The sequence below is a fragment of the Rutidosis leptorrhynchoides genome, chromosome 11, assembly GCF_046630445.1.
Source record: "Rutidosis leptorrhynchoides isolate AG116_Rl617_1_P2 chromosome 11, CSIRO_AGI_Rlap_v1, whole genome shotgun sequence".
Taxonomy (NCBI): Eukaryota; Viridiplantae; Streptophyta; class Magnoliopsida; order Asterales; family Asteraceae; genus Rutidosis; species Rutidosis leptorrhynchoides.
The window spans coordinates 165,048,273-165,070,023 of NC_092343.1; the positions used below are offsets into that span (position 1 = coordinate 165,048,273).

Below are 21,751 nucleotides of genomic sequence, written 5' to 3' on the forward strand. Positions count from 1 at the left end.
AGAAATGCCATTTCATGGTTAAAGAAGGCATCGTTCTTGGTCATAAAATTTCAAAGGAAGGAATTGAAGTGGATAGAGCTAAAGTAGATGTAATTGCTAAACTTCCACATCCCACCAATGTTAGAGGAGTTAGGAGTTTTCTAGGGCATGCCGGTTTTTACCGACGTTTTATAAAAGATTTTTCTAAAATTGCCACTCCTATGAATAAACTCCTAGAAAAGGATGCTCCATTCATCTTTTCGGATGAATGCATCAAATCTTTTAATATTCTTAAAGAGAAACTCACTAATGCACCGATCATGATAACACAAAATTGGAATCTACCATTCGAACTAATGTCCGATGCAAGTGATTTTGCAATGGGAGCCGTTTTAGGACAAAGGATTGAAAAACGATTTCAACCTATATATTATGCTAGTAAGACGTTACAAGGAGCACAAACGAACTACACGACAACTGAAAAAGAACTCCTTGCTATTGTCTTTGCTTTTGACAAATTTCGATCATATCTCGTTCTAGCTAAAACGGTGGTCTATACCGACCATTCTGCTCTTAGATACCTATTTTCGAAACAAGATGCCAAACCACGATTAATCCGTTGGATCTTACTCTTACAAGAGTTCGATATTGAAATCCGAGATAAAAGAGGAGCTGAAAATCTCGCCGCTGATCATCTTTCTCGTCTTGAAAATCCTGAATTAGAAGTTCTAAATGAATCGGCCATACAAGACAACTTTCCTGATGAATATCTATTGAAGATAGATCATAATGAAATTCCATGGTTTGCAGACTATGCAAACTACTTAGTATGTGGATTCCTTGAAAAAGGATTATCGTACCAAAAACGAAAGAAATTCTTTAGTGATATAAAACACTATTTCTGGGAAGATCCACATTTGTTTAAAAGTTGTCAAGATGGAATAATACGCCGATGTGTATTCGGGGATGAAGCTAGTAAAATTTTAAACCATTGTCACACAGGACCAACAGGATGGCATTATGGGCCTCAACTAACAGCAAGAAAAGTTTATGATGCTGGATTCTATTGGCCTACAATTTACAAAGACGCACACCTTCTTTGCAAATCCTGTGATGCTTGTCAAAGGGCCAGAAAAATAAGTCAACGTGATGAAATGCCACAAAATGTCATTCAAGTATGTGAAGTATTTGACATTTGGGGTATTGACTTTATGGGTCCATTTCCAAAATCTCATAATAATCTCTATATTCTCATTGCCATTGATTATGTATCTAAATGGGCGGAAGCACAAGCTCTCTCAACTAACGATGCACGAGTTGTAGTCAACTTTTTAAAACATCTTTTTGCAAGGTTTAGAACACCGAAAGCTTTAATAAGTGATCGGGGTACTCATTTCTGTAATAATCAACTTGAGAAAGTTCTTAAAAGATATGGAGTAACTCATAAAATCTCCACTGCATATCATCCACAAACAAGTGGACAAGTTGAAAATACCAACCGAGCTTTAAAATGTATTTTAGAGAAAACCGTAGGATCAAATCCGAAGGAATGGTCCATTAAATTGGAGGATGCACTCTGGGCTTTTAGAACAGCCTACAAAACTCCAATTGGAACCACACCTTTTAGACTCGTTTATGGAAAAACATGTCATCTTCCAGTAGAAATTGAACACAGAGCATTTTGGGCTTTGAAGACATGTAATCTTGATTTACATGAAGCTGGACGTCTACGGTTAAGTCAATTAAACGAATTAGAAGAATTAAGACATGAAGCATACGAAAATTCGTTAATCTATAAAGAAAGAACGAAGAAATGGCATGATAAAAGAATCAGAAGTTCAAAAGAATTTAAAGAAGGAGACAGAGTTCTTCTTTTCAATTCACGATTCAAGCTATTTCCTGAAAAATTGAAATCAAGATGGTCTGGACCATTCATAGTCAAAAGAGTTTTCCCATACGGAACAGTAGAATTAATAAATTCAAATGGGATTGAATTTAAGGTTAATGGTCACAGAGTTAAACATTACATAGATAGTCCGATGGAAATTAACAACGATGTTAATCACAATTTCGATACCACAGCTAACTAAGTGTGGGGAGAATCAAGTCTTTAAAGGATAATATGTATTTATGTTAAAGTTAGATTTTCTGTTTTCGTGTAGTTCTCAAAAATGGAACCCGAATGGTCTTTCCCTAGCAGACCCTAAAGAACTAGTCTTCTCCCCCCATTCTGAATTTTTATTTTTTTTAGGTTTTTACGAAATGAAGACTTCCTGTGAATTAAACCATGGTCTAATGCTACACGCTTTGATTACTAAACGTAATAATGACACACTACCAAGTGAACTAGTATCAGTAATCAGAGAAAAATTGGACGGAGTAAGAAAAGAATCCAGATGCGAAGATAATAAGTTACAATTTGGTAAAGGAAAATCAAAATCTGCAGCGAAAAGAAGAGCACGACACCTTGAAAAATGTCACAAATGCGGAAAATGGTCACACGAAGGTAAATGTTCAAATAATCAAACCTATTCAAATACCGAATTTGTTACTTTATGCAGAGATGGACCGTTTATATGTTTAGAAGAAAAAGCATTAAATGCTCGAGGTTACGCCTATGTAGCCATGGAAAACCAATTAGTCCGACTATCTTATGAGTGGGCTAGAGCATATCACTAAGAAATCTATTTCACAGGTAAGTTTGTACAGTTTTTTTTTATTTTTAACCTTTTGATAATAAACGCTAATTTGTTCGCTATAAAGTATTAAATTGATATTCGATAAAATTAGGTCTTGCGACCGAAATTATTGATATCATACAAAAATTTATTACATCACTGCAAAATTTAACGTTTATTCTTAAGGTATAAATATCTTTAATCAAACAACTCAAAATATTTCAAAAATTCGTCATGAGTTAAATTAGGTTATGGAACCGAAATTACTTTACCGAAAAGAGGGGCGCATATTTTTTATAATATTTGATTGATTAAAGTGGGATAAAAGCCAAAAAGATTTTTAATTTTATTTTTACCATGTTTTTAAAATTAATATATAAATATTAATTTAAAATTGTAAACTTATTTAAAATTGCAAATATTTGAAAAATTAATATTTTTAATATAATTTGTATGTATAAAAACAAAAATAAAATTTAAGTTTGGTGTGAATTTAAAAACAAAAATTTACTTTATTTCGCTAAGTTAAAAATATGATTTTTAAAATTCGTCGTGAGTTGAAGACTAGGTCTTTGAACCGAAATTTCTTTACCCGAGGGAAGGACGAGAACTTTTATTATCATTATTTTTAATCTTATTGAATTAAAGTATGCCAAAAACATTAAAAAAACTCAAAAATCTTTGCTTTTAAAATCGCGCTTTAAATTGAAAAATTTTAAAATTTTATCGAGGGACGGACTAGGACATCGTTCCGAAACGACCTCATCTTAAATAACAAGGGAAACAATATTTTAAAATTAATTAATTAATTGTTTTATAAGTTAAGATTTTTATATAAAAAAAATAAAAAATAAAAAAATATACAAACTCCGCGACTCGCGGAGTTTGAAGGGGAATTTCACCGCAAGTCGCGGAGAATCAAAAATAGAGAAAAAAAATTAAAAAGGCCGAACAGAGCAGTCCCCAACATAACAACACACAAAAACTGCGAAAATACACACGAAAAACACACACAAATTCGCAATTTTTGACCATTTTTCATCAAATCTTTCACAAAATCATGTTGAGAAGGATGCTATCAAGGAATTACTCAAGGAAAACGGTAAATTTTTACACCAAAACACCATTTAATCCGAAAATTAGTGTTCTTGAACAAATTTTATACCCAATTCGATTTTGATGCTTTTTAGTGTAATTGTACTTAAATTGTTTGTGTATTATGCTTTTATAACCTAGAGTGATGCTATTTAACATGATTAGAAGCCTTAAACTTCAAATTTTAAGTAATCTAGGGTTTGTGTTCTTGAGCAATCACTACAACAATTCTAGTCTAATACGGCGACAACTTTTCGCCACATTAGACCACATGTCGCCACAATATCCTCTTTTGCAACAACAAATACGTCACAAAAATGTTGCCGCAATAGATCCGCAAAGGTAAAAGAAATTCTAAAATATGGTTTGCAGCGACAAATTGTGGCGACAATTTTGTTTCAAATAAAAAAGAAGAATTAAACTCAATTATGACGTTATCTGACGTCATATGTTATTAGCGGCCACATATTTGTGGTGACAAATGGGTTGTAAAAAGGAATATATCTATATTTATTCAATTTATTTTTAAATTCAGAAATTATCATTTGTGGCGATACAGTTTGGCGATATGTCGCCACAAATAGAAAAATATGCAGAACCTGCTTTGGCTTTTCATGCTTCCCACCCGGAAATGCCGGGTTTTCTTCGCAGATACAAAACCTGTTATTGCTTGTTTTCTAACAAATCAAAGAAACAAATCTACTACAAACTAAACGTTTCCGATAACACAAATTACAATCGTTTAAAATACGAACTACATACCCAATTGTTCAAAATATCATATGTTTAACATACGAAGTACATACCCAATTGTTCAAAATATCATATGTTTAACATACGAATTAGATACTAAAATCTAAACACCAAAGTCAAGCCAAAGATCCCGATACACCATCGCTACTATCACCATATCCATCATCTTCGTCACTATTACCACGGTTTTCCTCGTCCTCGGCATCAACATATATGTAAGGCTCTTTCCCTTTACCTACTGCGTCATATACGTAGGCCTCTTTCCCTTTACCTACCGCGTCATAGAGTTTCGAGGTGTAATTCTCATGGTAGTGCACCATTTGTTCATTTATCTTCTTTTGGAATATCTTTTCCATTTTCTTCATTATCTTCTTCTGATCCTCGGCCCGTAAAGCCTCAACCTGGTCCAAAGTATAATATCGTTTCCTCATTTGGGCTGTGGATGACGTGGATGTAGACGATGAGGGTATTCTCATCCCAATACCTCTCCTCCAACCACGTGTTTCGCCCAAAACCTCCGCCATAATCTCTATCTCACTCAGATTGGGCTTGTTTTTCTGAAGTTCTTGCATTGAAAGCTGCATAATTACGACAAAAAAATAATTGATATTATATATAAAATCTGTAACACATACATATATACACACGCACAAAGGTTTTGCTGCTGTTACTTGTATATACAGCCTAGTGAATATGGGTCATGTAACTTGAAAATGGGTTATGGGTCTGTGCATAATCCCACCTCATTCATGTGATAGGTTTGTATGTGTATGTATTCTTTTGTTTATAATTAATAATAATAAACTGTTTGCTTTTCATAAAAAATATATATATACATAAATGTACATATAGATACATACATACATACATACATACATATATATACACAAACACACACACACACACACACACACACATATATATATATATATATATATATATATATATATATATATATATATATATATATAAATAATGTTATCAAGTATAACTAATTACTTACATAATTTTCTCCATACTCTGTTTGACGCCATTCCCCATTTTTATAACGGTTTACTCGATAATACGTCTTCATTAGATTTTCAAAGACATTGGTTGATTTATCACGCTGTAAATAAATCAAATTAGTTCATATGTAAATAAAAACGAGAGTCAGCATATATATATATATATATATATATATATATATATATATATATATATATATATATAGTTATCAACTTACATGTTCATATCGATTTTGTGCCAACGACTTTCTTCCCGTTCTTGGCTTTAGAGTTTGTTTCGCACGACATCTTTTATTTGAATTTGATCGGGAAATGTTCTTGGGATCCATATAAAAATCGTAATATTTTCTCCATTCAATTAAATCCATATTTGAACCTTCGGGAATACTATCTTTAAGTTGAGCAGCGTTCTTTTTCCCCCCTCGTTTTTTCCAGTATTTGTCTTTAACCTTGCTTTTCTTTCCACTATATCGCTTCGCGAACATCTTATCAATTGCCATTCGAATCGAATCACCGTGGGGTCCCTGAATATGATGATCCAAATCGAAACATTGCTGCAAATTATAACACAATATCAGATTATTATATTAGTTCAAATATATATATATATATATATATATATATATATATATATATATATATATATATATATATATATATATATATATAATGACTATATATAACCTCTAAATCGTGGATCAATGTTGTCTTAAATGGTGCAGGTACTTTCCGCCAGCTTTCGTAGTAAGTTGGAATCGGGTCAACCAATGTTCCAAGCTTCGAGGTAAATAAGTTACCATAGTCACCAACAGCTATAAAAGTGGAACCATGGTCCACCTCAAATTCAATGGGCAAAAGTGCACCATTTCGAGCCTCTAGTAAATCTCTCAAATGTACGTTGCGGGTTTTCCCCCGTGGTTGTCCTTGTTCTCGTCTCCGTCCTCCTTATCGTTCTATTGGTCGTTCTCGTCCAGATTCTAGTTATCGTACATCACCACCACATTAGACCGTCATACATCACCTTCTAACATTACTTTCTAATTCCACCGTCCTACACCACTGCCTCATTTTACCGACTTACGTCACCTTCCCATTTCATCCACTTACATCACTATTACATTTCACAATGTCACATTATCATCGCATTTCGTTGTCTTAAATAAACACCACATCCATCGTCTTACATCATCATCTCATTCAACCGCCTTACATCACCACCTATTATTAGTGATGCGGTACGTGAATTGACAAGATGTAACTCATTAGAGGTTCTTGATTTGTATCACTACAGAGGTTCTTGATTTGTTTTTCACTGTCATACGTCACCGTCAAACTCCCCCTTCTTACATAACAATCACATTTCATCGTCTTACATTTCCACCGCATTTCATCGTCTTACATCACCACCTCATTCCACCGTCTTAGATTAACACCTCATTCCACCGTCATACACCACCACATTCCATTGTCATACATCACCAACACAATTCATTGTCATACATAACCATCACATTTCACCATCTTACATTTTCACCACATTCCATCGTTTTACATCACTACCTCATTCCACCATCGTACATGGCCACCACACTCCACCGACTTATATCACCACCAGAATTTACCGTTTTAGATTACCATATCATACTACCATCTTACATCACCACATTCCACCAATTTACATTGCTTTCTAATTCCACCATTTTACATCACCGACTCATTTTACTAACGTCGCATATCATCACCGCATTTCACTACATTCCACCGTCTTACATGATCATCACATTCCGCCATCTTACATCACCTCCTCATTTCACCGACTTACATCACCACTACATTCCCCATTGTTACAACATCGTCACATCTTGTTGTCTTAAATCACCACCACACCACCGTCTTACATAATTAAATGGAAAGGAGATGTAAAATTAAATTTGTGGCAACTTTTGCGGCGACATTAGTGGCGACAAGTCGCCACAATAGGTATGGCGGGAAATTTTCCCTCCACTTAATAATTTTTGCAATTTGGAGCGAAAAAAATAAATGAAATAAAAATAAAAAATAACAATTGCGACAACGTTTAGTGGCGACATGTCACCACAATTAAAAAATTTCAACCTTTGACCAGGTTTTTATTAAGAAAAATGGAAAAGAAAATGTAAAATTAAATTTGCGGCGACTTTTTTGGCGACATGTCGCCACAATAGTTAAGTTTGACTCAACAAGTCAAAAAGTAGGATTTTTTTGTCGTTTAGCGGGTTGTTTGCGGCGAAATTTTTGTCGCCACAAATGATTTCGTGGCAAAAGAACGAATTTCTTGTAGTGAATTTGGGGCTTTTTGATATAAACAGGTTATGGCCGATTTTTTGTCATGAATTATTGCTAAATTAAGTAGTGTAACATGTTTAGGTAGTTAAATGATCCAAACTTTGAGCCTAAACATGATTTTTGAGAATTAAAGTGGACTTTTTCAAGTCTAAAATTCATGAACTTGATTTTTGAGAGATAATGCTATTTGAAACTTGTTTAATTGCTAATAAGGTTGAGTTCAAATGAGAACTAATAAATTTGTGAGAACCTTGAGAACTAGTATCAGCCGTTAGATTTATTAGATTAATGGATTGGATTAGATTTAGTATTAATTAATAAAATAATAGTATATTAACACGGAAAAGGGTAGCGGTTTGTATTTCAAAATCGAAGATGATAAACCGGCAATTGTTAACTGGAGCAGCATCAAAAACCTTCTTTCGTTTAATAACCATCGAATTGCAGTTTTATCTAATTGATAATTTTAACTGCTACCAGATACGGAGCATTTCAATTAATTCCAAGTCAAAAAATTTTGTACCAGAAAACGTTCAAGAATCAAGGTATTGTGATGTTAATTTTATAATCGCAGACCATCAATTTATTAATTAGTAGGCTGTTTTTTATATAATTATTGTTTTGTTAATCTTTTTAAATTTTTTTATTTTTTTTTGCGAGTGTGTGTAAAGGACATGGATGTTTCTGCGAGAAAATGACAAGCTCAACAAAACATTTCAGGTATGATTTATGTTGATGCATAATGTGTTTGCATGTGTGTTAATTTGTTAAAAGTCACTGAGTAAGTTAACAGAGGGGTTTACACGAGATTTGTTTACTTGTTTAGTTTGGAACCTAATTGTTGTTCATATCAGTCGTTGGCAAGTTGTTGTTGAATTAAGTATAAATTTTTTTTTGTTAATTGTAATGTGATATTAGTATATTGTGACTAGTAAATTATTATTTGATAGTTTGTTAACAAGTTATAGTAAGTGTAATAAAATCAATTAACATGCTTGCTTGGATGGTGGTATGTCTATGAACATGTTAATGGTAAGTGTTTATGGCAAACTATGAACAAGTTAGGTATTTAGAAGTCACAATAACAGTATATCCTATAATAGTAACCTACGATCATGAACGTTTGCAGCGTGTGAACTAATGAACGTTGTGATTATATGTGTTTTTTAATTTGTTACCATGTGAAATTATGTGAATTTGTTATCATTGGATTGTTTTGCAGACGAGTTCCGAATATACAAACTTGTTAACATGTTGTGAAAATGTTATAATGGTAACAAGATGTGCCAAAAAATATAATGTTTTGGTGGTTACTGAAATATATAGTTTTCTAGAATGCGTGTATGGTAGGATTACATTTAGGTTTGTTGACAAGTTTTTGTTTTTTTAAGTATCATTTTTTGATGGATTGTGAAAGTGTTCACTTGTGAAAGTGTTCACTTGTGAAAGTGTTTACTTGAGATTACATGTAGGTTTGTTAACAGTTTAATTTTTTTTTTTAATTATCAATTTTTTTTTTACAATCTGTTAAAACTTGTTTTGAAAGTTATTCAACTGTGTAGCTTATGTTAATATGGTAAATTTATGTAACAGTTGCTATGTTATGTATATGTAAAAGAAACTTTTTTGGTTAATAATATGTTAACATGTGTCTCAATGTGATTTTGTTAACATGTGTTTGGTTTATTTGTGCATGTGTTTAGAATTTTACAAAATTTTAATATGTTTGGAATATGGTAATATGGTAACAAGATGTAATAATGACTTTATGTTCATATGTGAAAGAAGGATAAGATTACTAGTTTGGTTATACGTTATAATTGGTTCGAAATATGTAGTGTACTGTGATGTTAACATATGAACAATTTCAAAGATTGTTATAATGTTAACTTGTGAATACATATAATTTACGTTAATTATTTTTATTTTTTTTTATTTAATCATGTTTTTTGCACAATTGTGAACATGGTTTGTAGATGTTAATATGGTAACAAGCTGCAATAGTAGCTATATGTGCATGTACTGTATGAAATTTAAAGAATGTAGTCTGAATTGCTTTGTAACCGTTATGTAGAGTGTATTATTGTAAATAATTTGCAGGTTTGTTAGATTCCTGAATAATAAATATTTGTTAACAACTATATAAATGTTCACATTTATGTTTATACTTGATGATTAACAAAAGATGTGTTAAGGTTGATAACTCATAGAGATGCCTAATTTGAAGGCACGTATGTGAAGAACAAAAGTGTAAATCCCAAACAAAAATGTATTGCATTTATTGAAGATGAAGATGCTAATAATAGTGTGAAGCAAAGTGAAAGGAAGTGTAGAAGAAAAACGAATGAAAGTAACGATAATGGTGAGAATATGAAAGTTGACGGTGTTACAAATATAGACGTTGCTTCGAAGCAGGTGGACGAAGATGAGTCTAAACTACCATCAATTCGTACCAGATCATCTCCAAAGCCGCTGTTTAGTGCGATAAAGAAAATGAACTCAGTCCAAAAAGAATGCTTAAAATCTATGGGTTTTGGGGAATTGCTCAATTTCAATATTAATATTTTGCCGGGAAAGGTTACTTATTATGCGGTGGTCAAATTTAATGATGAAGATTTAGACTTCAAACTAAGAGCAGGCACGATAAAGGTAACAAAAGAAAGGATTCATGGAATTTTGGGCGTTCCCATCGGAGGAGTGAATATAAGATCATTAGGGTATAAAAGAAGACCAGATAATATATGGGATGCGTGGGTGAATCAGTTTGGTAAGAATAGTGTAAGTGCTGATGAAATATAGCAGAAGATAAGTGAAAGTGAAGTTGCAGACTGGAATTTTAAGTTGAATTTCCTTGTTTTATTCACAAATGTACTGGGAAAGAAAGTTATTGCTATCCAATGAAAACAAACAAAAATCTAAGGTGCTATTGGATGCTAGAAGTTATGCAAATAGCCTCAAGCCTCTTGAGAGGGGATATTAAGTATTGAGTAATGTTATTTTTTGATGGTACTAGAATATTAGTAGTTTTTGGTTTTTAAAGTCTGACTTTGGGGTGTAAGATGTTTGAGCATAGTTTTATGAACTTATTTCATTTAATGAATTAAATTTTATCATTTTATGAGCATGGTTTACTTGTAGAGTCCACACATGATGATCATTTAAGTTGAACTGAGTTTTCCAACTCTGCACTGATAACATAAGCATCTAAAAAACGTGTCGTCCTCAACTACAAAAACACGAACATGTGTATTATTTGTTTGAAAATAACACAATCAAATGTAGTAAACCTGCACAAGATGTCAAAAGGAAGGAAAAATACCATCATGATCAACATAAAACTTTTGGACTTACTAATGTACATCCCATATCCTGGTAACATGATACATATTTCAAATACAAAAATACTATACCAAAACCAATAGACATTAATCAAACTATATGTATAAAAATTCATAATAGTATTCAGGCCAATGCAGTTTAGGTATATATTTTGTATCACCTTAAAAAAGAAAAAAAGAAAAAAAAACCAAAAAAAAAAAAAAAAAAAAAGATAGTCTGATTGCCACCATGATAATAATGCCATATTGAATACCACTTGTTATCGTGGATCAAAACTCCATAGACCATAAAAGGAATCTTCGATTTAACATAATTGAAGTCTAGTAGGGACAGCAAATACCACCTAATTAACCATTTGTTATTATGCACCCCATCCCACCAGGAATAAACACATTGTATAACACTATAAAATGACCAACTTTGGATTTGAAGGCAAATGAGTGAAACCCACAAAAACAGATGGTACTAAACATTTATTAAACTAACATCCACAGACCAAAGACCTAAGCACAACGGGTATTGAGATTGGCGAAATAACCTGATATCACTATAACGAATTGAGTTACAAACAAAATAACAGCAAATAACAAGATGCACTTACTGAACAAAGCAAAGAAAAAAAAACATCTTAGCAACTTACATCAAAATTATGAATACACCCTAGACGCAAATTATATTATACAAATCTGTAAAGAACAGTTACTTGAAATTATTAAGCAAAAAAAAATTAAATTAAACAGACACTAAGAGTAAATTAAATGTCACGGGAAAATAACAAACTAACACACAATAAGAGTCTGTTACTTTTATGTTCTAGTTTCGTCGACGACGTTGTGGCTTCTTTTTTATATTCTGCGCACTCGTCCCTTCAACATTTTCATTCTGTTCTTGACTTTTGTCCACCAGTACAGCCGGTTGTAATGAATCAACACCTGTTTTCGTATACGGTTTACCTTGTCTGTTGCAAACAAATAACCTATGAGATAAATCCCCATTTGCTTTACGTTTAGCCGTGTATTTTCTTACAGAGAAACCTGCTTTTTTGGCATAACCCTAATACAACACTAATGCTTCCTCAACTGAATTAAACATAGTTCCTACAACCGGTTTGTATGTTGTTTGAACTTCAGGTATGAAGTATCTGCTCCCATTAGGTGTGTAGAAATGAACACTTGAAATAGATGCACCTATTAGAATTTGTTTTATCACATGAACAAAGTCAACACTTGAAATAGATTTGTTGGTTCACAAATGTATAAACACTAATCTTATTATATTAGGTTATACAATCAACTAATGATCAAAATTAAAAAGGTGAGACTAATACACAAAAAATTCAAAATCGTATAACAATTTCAAAATATGTATGTAAATGTATTACCTTCGATTGTATTAGGGCTCGAGATTTCATCAACAACATTAATGGGTTCCAGTTCAAGTGAGTCAAAAACGGCTGCTTGATTTGGTTCTCCATCTCCAGTTTTCTGAACTTCTTCAATACACAATTGGTCCAATTCATCTTGTATATTAGACATTTGTTATCAATTAAAACTGATAATAATACTCGGCAAATATGAAATTGAATTTCGGTAGTCGAATATATACTGCATGAATCTTCAAATTGAAATATGGTTGATAGTATGTGCGATGGGTTTATTTGAAAATCCATAACTGCTATCAGAAGAGTTAGTTTCTTAACCGCTGTATGCATTTTGAAATTTAGATGAAACTGATATAACAAATACACATCGGTAGACAATAATTTAAATTGTTACTGATTTCTTGCAAATGAGGGCATTGCAAGATCTTAAGTGTGGGAAGGGGTTAAATTCTTTCAGATTTTAAAAATTTTTATTTATACACTTGGTTACCATTAAAAATACTAGTAACGCAGTAGTTGTATTAGAATCTAGTGCTCTCTGATAACAAAGAACATCCCTAGTCTTATATACTGACTACCCAATTCTAGTAAAATTTTTCAAAATTTTCAATTAAATGAACTCAAAATCATGTTTATACATATTTATGAACGATAAAACTAGGTGTTAACACCGAAATTATTGTTACCTCGGAAAGGACATAAATTGACAAACAAACCAAAATGTTAGAATTCATTTAAAATGGAATTGAGGAGAACAAAAAGGAAAATAAAAGCCAAGTGTGGGAAAATTTACCAAGTTATTTTAAAACATATATCACATATTTTTGTACAAATAATTGAAAATACTTTTGTTTTGGACGAAAATAATCAGTTTTACCCGGTTTATGGTAATACTTTTGAAAGAAAGATGGATCTACACGATGAATCAATTCCATCATTAAAAGGAAGTAAAGTCTTCCGAAAAAGAAACGCGCTTCTTGATTTAGGTCATGAAGTTGTCGTCCAGACCAGCTGTAGGTTGACGAAAAATCTAGAAAAGTCATCACTAAAATTAGCAGGAAATCCACGGACCTCAGCATAAAACAGGGTTGCCAAGTGGTCAGACTTATCCTAACCATGAGAGGATCTGTCTCGTAAAATGGGGAGGACGCCGTGTAAATTAGCTGGATAAGACTAATGAATCAGACCCCCAGAAAGGATAATCTCCCTAAAGATCAAAAATCAGCTTTTAAGACTGATATTACTCAATCCTAGAGATTGACCTTAAAGATTGAGAATTCAAACTCATGGAATTCAATGATATCTAAACTCGAGCTTGAACGAGAAAATATTTTGATCAAATTAAAACCGATTTGTTTTCTGAAAAACTATTTTCAATGCGTTCATTACCATTGAACGTAAAATCCTAGGAATTCACCTGGAATTCATTAGGTCACCTGAACCAATTCGGGTGTCAACCGTAAGAACGGTGATTGCACATCATGGTCAAAGACAGGACCTGTGCCAGACCGAAAAATTATAAGGGTGAGCTTTACTATTGCTCCTACCAAGGATAGTAATTGCGTCCGACACGTTATAGACCATAATTAAAAGCATGTCAGGGGACATTGCCTTAACAGTTGCTTGTTCAACGCTTTCCTTTACAACCGGACGGAAGTTTACCGAAAGGTAATATTCGGAGCAAGTATACTGGACGTGTTGCTTTCCTAATACAAGGTTAGCAAGTGGGTGACACAAAACCACAAGTTTTGAGCTAAAGTTTTCAAATCTGAAACCCACCAAACCCACAAAAAGAATTTGCAAACACCGATGAAGGGTTATTCCGGAAAACTTATCTAGGGTAAAAACAAGATTGAATTTTCAAATGATCAAATGTTTTCATAAAGATCCAATTTCCTTAATGGATCTAAATTTTATAGTTATGTGGGACTGTAAACCACATTCTTACTATCATTGTTTATACCACTGTATCAAAATCACTGATGTATAAAGTGTGTGAATAAAAAAAAAGTGATTCGAGTAAAGAAGTGATTCTAGTATTTCAAGCCTATATTGCTTGAGGACAAGCAACGCTCAAGTGTGGGAATATTTGATAATGCTAAAAACGAACATATATTTTACAGCATAATCCCTCAAGAAAGACAAGCTTTTAGTTGCAATTGTTCTATTTACAAGTGATATTCGTTTAAATAATAAAAGGTGAAGACAAAAGACAGATTCGACGAATTGAAGACGCAAACGACCAAAAAGCTCAAAAGTACAAAATACAATCAAAGAGGTTCCAATTATTGATAAGAAACGTCTCAAAATTACAAGAGTACACGATTCAAAACGCAAAGTACAAGATATTAAATTGTACGCAAGGACGTTCTAAAATCCGGAACCGGGACCAGAGTCAACTCTCAACGCTCGACGCAACGGACTAAAAATCACAAGTTAACTATGTATATAAATATAATATAATATATAATTAATTATATAAATTATATATATATATTATATTTATATAATAAACCGTCAGCAGACTAGGATCCAAATTGGAGTGAGCTGTAAAAACAAACTCCGCGACTCGCGGAGTTTGAAGAAGAAAAATGCCGCGAGTTGCGGAGCTTCCCTGGACGAAAATTCCTATAAAAGGCAACGCATTTTGATCGTAAAATATATCCTAATTCTATCAATCTCTCTATCTATATACGTAATATATATATATATATATATATATATATATATATATATATATATATATATATATATATATATATATATATATATATATATATATATATATATTTTAATTTTAATTTTATTTTTAATTTTAAATCCTAATAATAAGGGTATGTTAGCGAATGTTGTAAAGGTGTAAGTCGAAATTCTGTCCGTGTAACGCTACGCTATTTTTAATCATTGTAAGTTATGTTCAACCTTTTTAATTTAATGTCTCGTAGCTAAGTTATTATTATGCTTATTTAATACCAAAGTAATCATGATGTTGGGCTAATTACTAAAATTGGGTAATTGGGCTTTGTACCATAATTGGGGTTTGGACAAAAGAACGACACTTGTGGAAATTAGACTATGGGCTATTAATGGGCTTTATATTTGTTTAACTAAATGATAGTTTGTTAATTTTAATGTAAAGATTTACAATTGGACGTACCCATAAATAACCATATACACTCGATCGGACACGATGGGTGGGGTATTTATATGTACGAATAATCGTTCATTTAACCGGACACGGGAATGAATTAATAGTCTATGGAATTATTAAAACAGGGGTGAAATTATGTACAAGGACACTTGGCATAATTGTTAACAAAGTATTAAAACCTTGGGTTACACGCAGTCGATAACCTGGTGTAATTATTAAACAAAGTATTAAAATCTTGTTACAGTTTAAGTCCACAATTAGTTGGAATATTTAACTTCGGGTATAAGGATAATTTGACGAGGACACTCGCACTTTATATTTATGACTGATGGACTGTTATGGACAAAAACTAGACGGACATATTAAATAATCCAGGACAAAGGACAATTAACCCATGGGCATAAAACTAAAATCAACACGTCAAACATCATGATTACGGAAGTTTAAATAAGCATAATTATTTTATTTCATATTTAATTTTCTTTATTTTATATTTAATTGCACTTCTAATTATCACACTTTTATTTATTGTTTTTGTATTTAATCGCACTTTTAATTAACGCACTTTTTAATTATTGTATTTTATTTCATCGCACTTTTATTTATCGCAATTTCATTATCGTTATTTACTTTACGCTTTAAATTAAGTTATATTTATTTTTAATATTTTACATTAGGTTTAACTGCGACTAAAGTTTTAAAAATCGACAAACCGGTCATTAAACGGTAAAAACCCCCCTTTATAATAATAATATTACTTATATATATTTGTATTTTTATAAAATAAAACTAATATAGCGTTAAGCTTTGTTTAAAGATTTTTCCCTGTGGAACGAACCGGACTTACTAAAAACTACACTACTGTACGATTAGGTACACTGCCTATAAGTGTTGTAGCAAGGTTTAAGTATATCCATTCTATAAATAAATAAATATCTTGTGTAAAATTGTATCGTATTTAATAGTATTTAGTTGTAAAAATAAAGCTATTTTATATACACCTCGCATAACATCAAGTATTTTTGGCGCCGCTGTCGGGGAAGACTTAAAATCTAGCTTAAAAGCCGGAAGCGCAACGCTATAAAAAAAGATTTTTATTTTTAGTTTACTTTTATAAAAATACACTTTTGTAAAAATAGGTTTTAAATATTCGAAAATATAAAAAGAAAAACAAAAATATAAATATTTTTAAGAGTTTGTTAAATATTTAAGTTTTATAAAGTTTCTTTATTTTTATTTTATAAAAATATAAGTCTTATTTAAATATTTTGTTTTTATTTAAAATATAAAAAAAACCGAACGAAAAAATATATATATATATATATAAATCTATTTTTAAGATTTTTTATAAAATTATAAAGTATCTTTATTTTTATTTTAGTTTTTAAAATATAAGTTTTATTAAATTTATATAAATATATTAATTAAAGAAAAAACAGAAAAAAACAAATAAAAAAAAACTGACCTGTCGAATTTGACCTGCACCTCTTTTGGACCTGCAACCTCCGCGACTTGCTGAGGTATTGAACTGGTTCAACCGAGACTCGCGGAGCCGTCTGACACGAGTCACACAGAAACCCTAATCTGCATTAATTATGGAGTATTATTTATTATTATTAATTAAATTGTATTTAGGGTTAAATATTTAATTAATTTAGTATTTAATTTAAGTTTTAATTAATTTGTAATATTAAGTTTAATTAGTTTTATTAATATATAAAAATTAATACTTTTATAAAGTATAAAATAAATAATATAAAAATAATATTTTTATAAAAAAATTGTACTTTTTATAACTTTTAGTATATTTTTATATTTTGTCCCTTTTTATTTGTTTTAGCGTAATTTTTTTGTATTTTTCGTTCGTATTTAGTTTTAAGACTTAGTTTTTGCCATAGTTATTTTTATTTCTAAATTTTTAGGCTTTGCCGTAAAATCCCTTAAGTGCTTTTTCTTTAGACTAAAATTTAGGTGCTTTAGAATTTTGCGACGCCTTTTTAAGTTTTAGTACCTTTTTAAGATATTGCTATTTGGGATATAGTTTTACTTGTAAGCTTTAATATCTTTAGACGCAACTTTTAGTTTTTAGTTTTTAGTTCCTTTTTAAGTTTTAACGCACTACTTTCTTATTTTGATTTTTCGACGCCTTTTACCTATGTATCAATTATCACTCCAATTAGTAATCTCAATTTGCAATTTTAATTTTAAGTTAGTGATAGTAATAAGGTTGGGTTAGTCGAGTATTTTTAAAGTTTTATAGTCACTCTTTTTCTTTCTTATTTTTCGACGCCTTTTATTTTTCAACCCTTTTCTTTTTCGACCTTTTTCGACGCGCTCTTTTTCTTTCTTATTTCTCGCAATTCTAGTTTTAGGACATAGATTTTTATTCTACTTCTTATCTAAATTTCTTAAAATTACGAAAATTTATTTTAAGTGGTTAAATTGATAGACATCAAAATTTTCTGGTTCATAGTAATAGTTGGATTTGTACGTGGACCGGGTTATTGGAGTCAAACAGTACTCAAACAGTACCATCGGGTCTTTGCTTCATCCCAAAACTCTTATCTAAATTGTTGCTGTCATAACCCAGACTTTCTATTGCTGCTGCCAACTGCAGTCAACGTGTACACCCTTATTAATCTGTAACGTCCATAATAGTTATTCTCATGCAGGCACTGTTGTAAAGCTCCCCAATTAATCCTTTTTAAGAACAGGCTGATCCTAGTCTTGCGTTAATCGTCCACTCGTGTTTTGCCAATATCTATAATTGCCGTAGCAGCACCAGCATCATGAGTTGCTCTGTGCAATTCATGTACATTTCTCAATTAAAAAAAAAAAACTATAAAAATACCAAAACATAGTAACGTTCGTGATCAAACCAAAATCGCAATGGGTGATGAGATTTCGGGTTTGAGTGCGTAATTTGGGAAAAGGAGTAATTGATTGTTTTAACTCCAATAATTGTGCGAACCCCGATTTGGAATCTGGATTCTAAGGGCGTAAAACAATCAAGTAGATTAACCTTATTCGATCGGAATCGAATAAGTTAATATCTTAGTGTGGGTTAACTCGGATGGTGATTGGAGCACCGATCGGAATTAAGCTAACGACTGAAGTGACGTTATCGCAATTGATTTTGGCAGAGTAACGTTTATGCATCCAGTGTCTTTTTTAAATGAATGATTTCACTTGTGTATTTATATATGCTGTAGAGGGAATGATGACGTGACACATGTCCCTTTCATGGTTGTAACAAACTTTGTCAATCCCGAGGGGTGACGTGGCACCTGTCCCTTTCATGGGGAATAACATATTCTAACGACCTTTCCTAAATTTGTGGGCTGATGTGGCACGCGACTTGCCCGCGTGCTTGTTTCGTGATCAAGTGGTCATTCCGGGACGAGGTGCCTACTTCGTGGTGACACACTCTTGTTTCAGGACAACGTGCTTGTCCCGGGAGTGTCCTTATGTCGGTTTAGTGGACCGAGACGATGGTGTTGGTGAGTTGGTTCCGGTTATAGCATTACGATGTTCTCGGTCCAACCGGGTAGGTTTCGCCTAGACACGTTCTAAGTGTTTCTTGACTGTCATGATTATGATGACTGGTCTTGCGATGCCTAGTTACAATTATCTTGACCGGTTGTAAGGTGCCGGTTACGTGTTTGTCATCCAGGTTCTTAGCCTTGCCATTTGTCTGTCATGGAGGAGTATCCAGGAAGACGTCAGACGGATGACGAGAAAAGGAGTTGGAAACCCGGGACTCGTAGTGCCGGGTGTGATTTTTGCCGAGATGCTTGCCTATTTTGAGACGGATCATTATGTGTATCATCAGTTCGCGTCAAATGAATTTGCATGAACATTTGTACCTGACAAGTCGGAAAGCAGACATCGTCATTCTAAAACTCTTGTCTGAATTGTCGTCATATGATATAGATCTTCCGAATTAATACTAATTGGAGAAGATCACAAGCTAAAGTGAGGAACGCGCAAGATTAAGAATAAAGTATTGGATCAAAATAGCAATAGAAGTAATTGTTGGGTAATCTTGAACCCGAGTCTGGTTAGGCCCAAAAGCTTGTGCGGCCCAATTGAAAGTCCAAGAAGGATAAAAAATTATTGTAAGTACTCCAAAATTTGTAGCAGTTGATTTAGAGTCATGCACGTGGGTCGTGGGTTTTAAGAAGTTGTTTTAAGTATGCATGTGCACGTTTACATTCAGAAAAGCACGTAGTAGTCTTGACCGAATATTTAGAGGGAGTAATTGTTTGCATCATGTGCAGAGCATGTGCCCACTAAGTAAAATCCATAACATCACAACCCAGACCTTCGATTGGTGCCGCCCACTGCAGTCAACATGTATACTTAATCCTTGTAATTTCTATCATAATAACAATACTGAGAGGTGTGAAGTGGATAGAATCAGTTGCTTGCAAACGAATTTAATTGACTCGATTTTAGAGACGCTCCCCCTTCAAGATGCTGTGAGGACACACGTTTTATTAAAAAAATGGGCGTACAAATGGAAGAAAAGGATGTCCTGTCAAAGTTTTGTGCATTCATAAAGCTAATCCGGTTGGCTTTTTATAAAGAAGCTAATGCAGTATGAGGTGGACTAGGGTTAGCTTCGATAAATTTTCTCCATCCTGCATAACTCCTATCCCTACTGCCATTGTGCACAGCTTGAACAACTAAATTGCTACACCCATAAAAAATATAAAAAAGAAGTACAAATCAGGATTCCTCAAATAGAAAAATGCAGATAGTATCAACTGAATGTAATGTATTGAATTTACCTGATGAGTGATTGGCTTGAAACCAGTACTGTAAGCTCCATCCGGGCTTTTGCACCAATTATGATATTAGACAGGAAAGATGAATGATGTTACTAACAGGGATACATATAATGAGTAAACACAAACAGATTACCAGCAGGTAACAACCACTAAACAGAATATGTCCCTTTATAAACCAGAATATCAGGTGGTTAAAATGGGAAGGTTAGGTAGTTGGTGGGTTGCTGATCAAGTATGTACAAGGTTGCACTACCCTGGAACACTTTTTTGTCCAAAATTTTGTACAAATAAGTGAATAACTAGCTCATCAAATATGATTACGGAATATATAATTAGACATGCAGATTATCAGTAGGTGACAACTACTAAACAGGATATGCCCCTTACTCCCTTTATGTAACCAGACTATTAGGTGGTAAAATGGGCAGGGTAGGTAAATGGTGGGTAACTTAGGTACGCGTACGTGCGAGGTTGCGTTGACCTGAAAGACTTTATCTCCAAATTTTCATGTAAATAACCAGGATATCATATCCAAAATATATGACTTTGATAATAAACTAGTAATATTTTTTGGTTAAAGTGATTTAGGTGGTTTTTATGGACCGAATATATACGTTGGGTGTCTTTCAACTCATTTGATCCATTCTCTATTAAGATAGTACTTGCTATGTTACCTTCTGCCCCCGTTGAGAGATATAATGTAACCTAAATTGATTCAGTTACAAATAAATTGATCTAAACTGTCACATCTACAGAACGCAGAACGGAAAACATAACAATCATGAATACCTTCTATAATCGGGAATACCACATTCTGTGCTTATCCCAGCTCCAGTCAAAACCACAACCTTATTACTGCACAATGTAACGAACAAACCATTTCATACAATGTAGATCAGCATAAACGTTCAATAACACCACCAAATATGACTGCATCAGGACATACCTTCTATCGAAAAATTGATACAAAAGATTGACATCTTTAGCGGTTGGTGGACCTGCATCGGGGATCACTTTTCTGTCTTTTAATGAATCTAATAATAAATCTTGTGGTGAAAAATTTGACAGTAGATACATTTCATTTAATATAGTGCAGTTGGACTAAACTATTATGTGGACTTATTCGAATGTTCAATTACAAAGACTACTTCAAAAGTCTTCTTCCATATTACAGTTGAACAATTTCTTGAATAGTTTAAATAATGTTAATCGTGATGTTAATGGTGTGTTTGAACTGATGTTGCTAGAGC

General features: G+C 32.6%; 1 pseudogene; it reads right to left on the reverse strand.

Moving 5' to 3' along the window:
• Positions 1 to 21,578, reverse strand: part of LOC139875205 (NAD-dependent protein deacylase SRT2-like) — a 61,927-nt pseudogene extending 40,349 nt beyond the window's left edge.
• Positions 21,579 to 21,751: the final 173 nt, after the last annotated feature.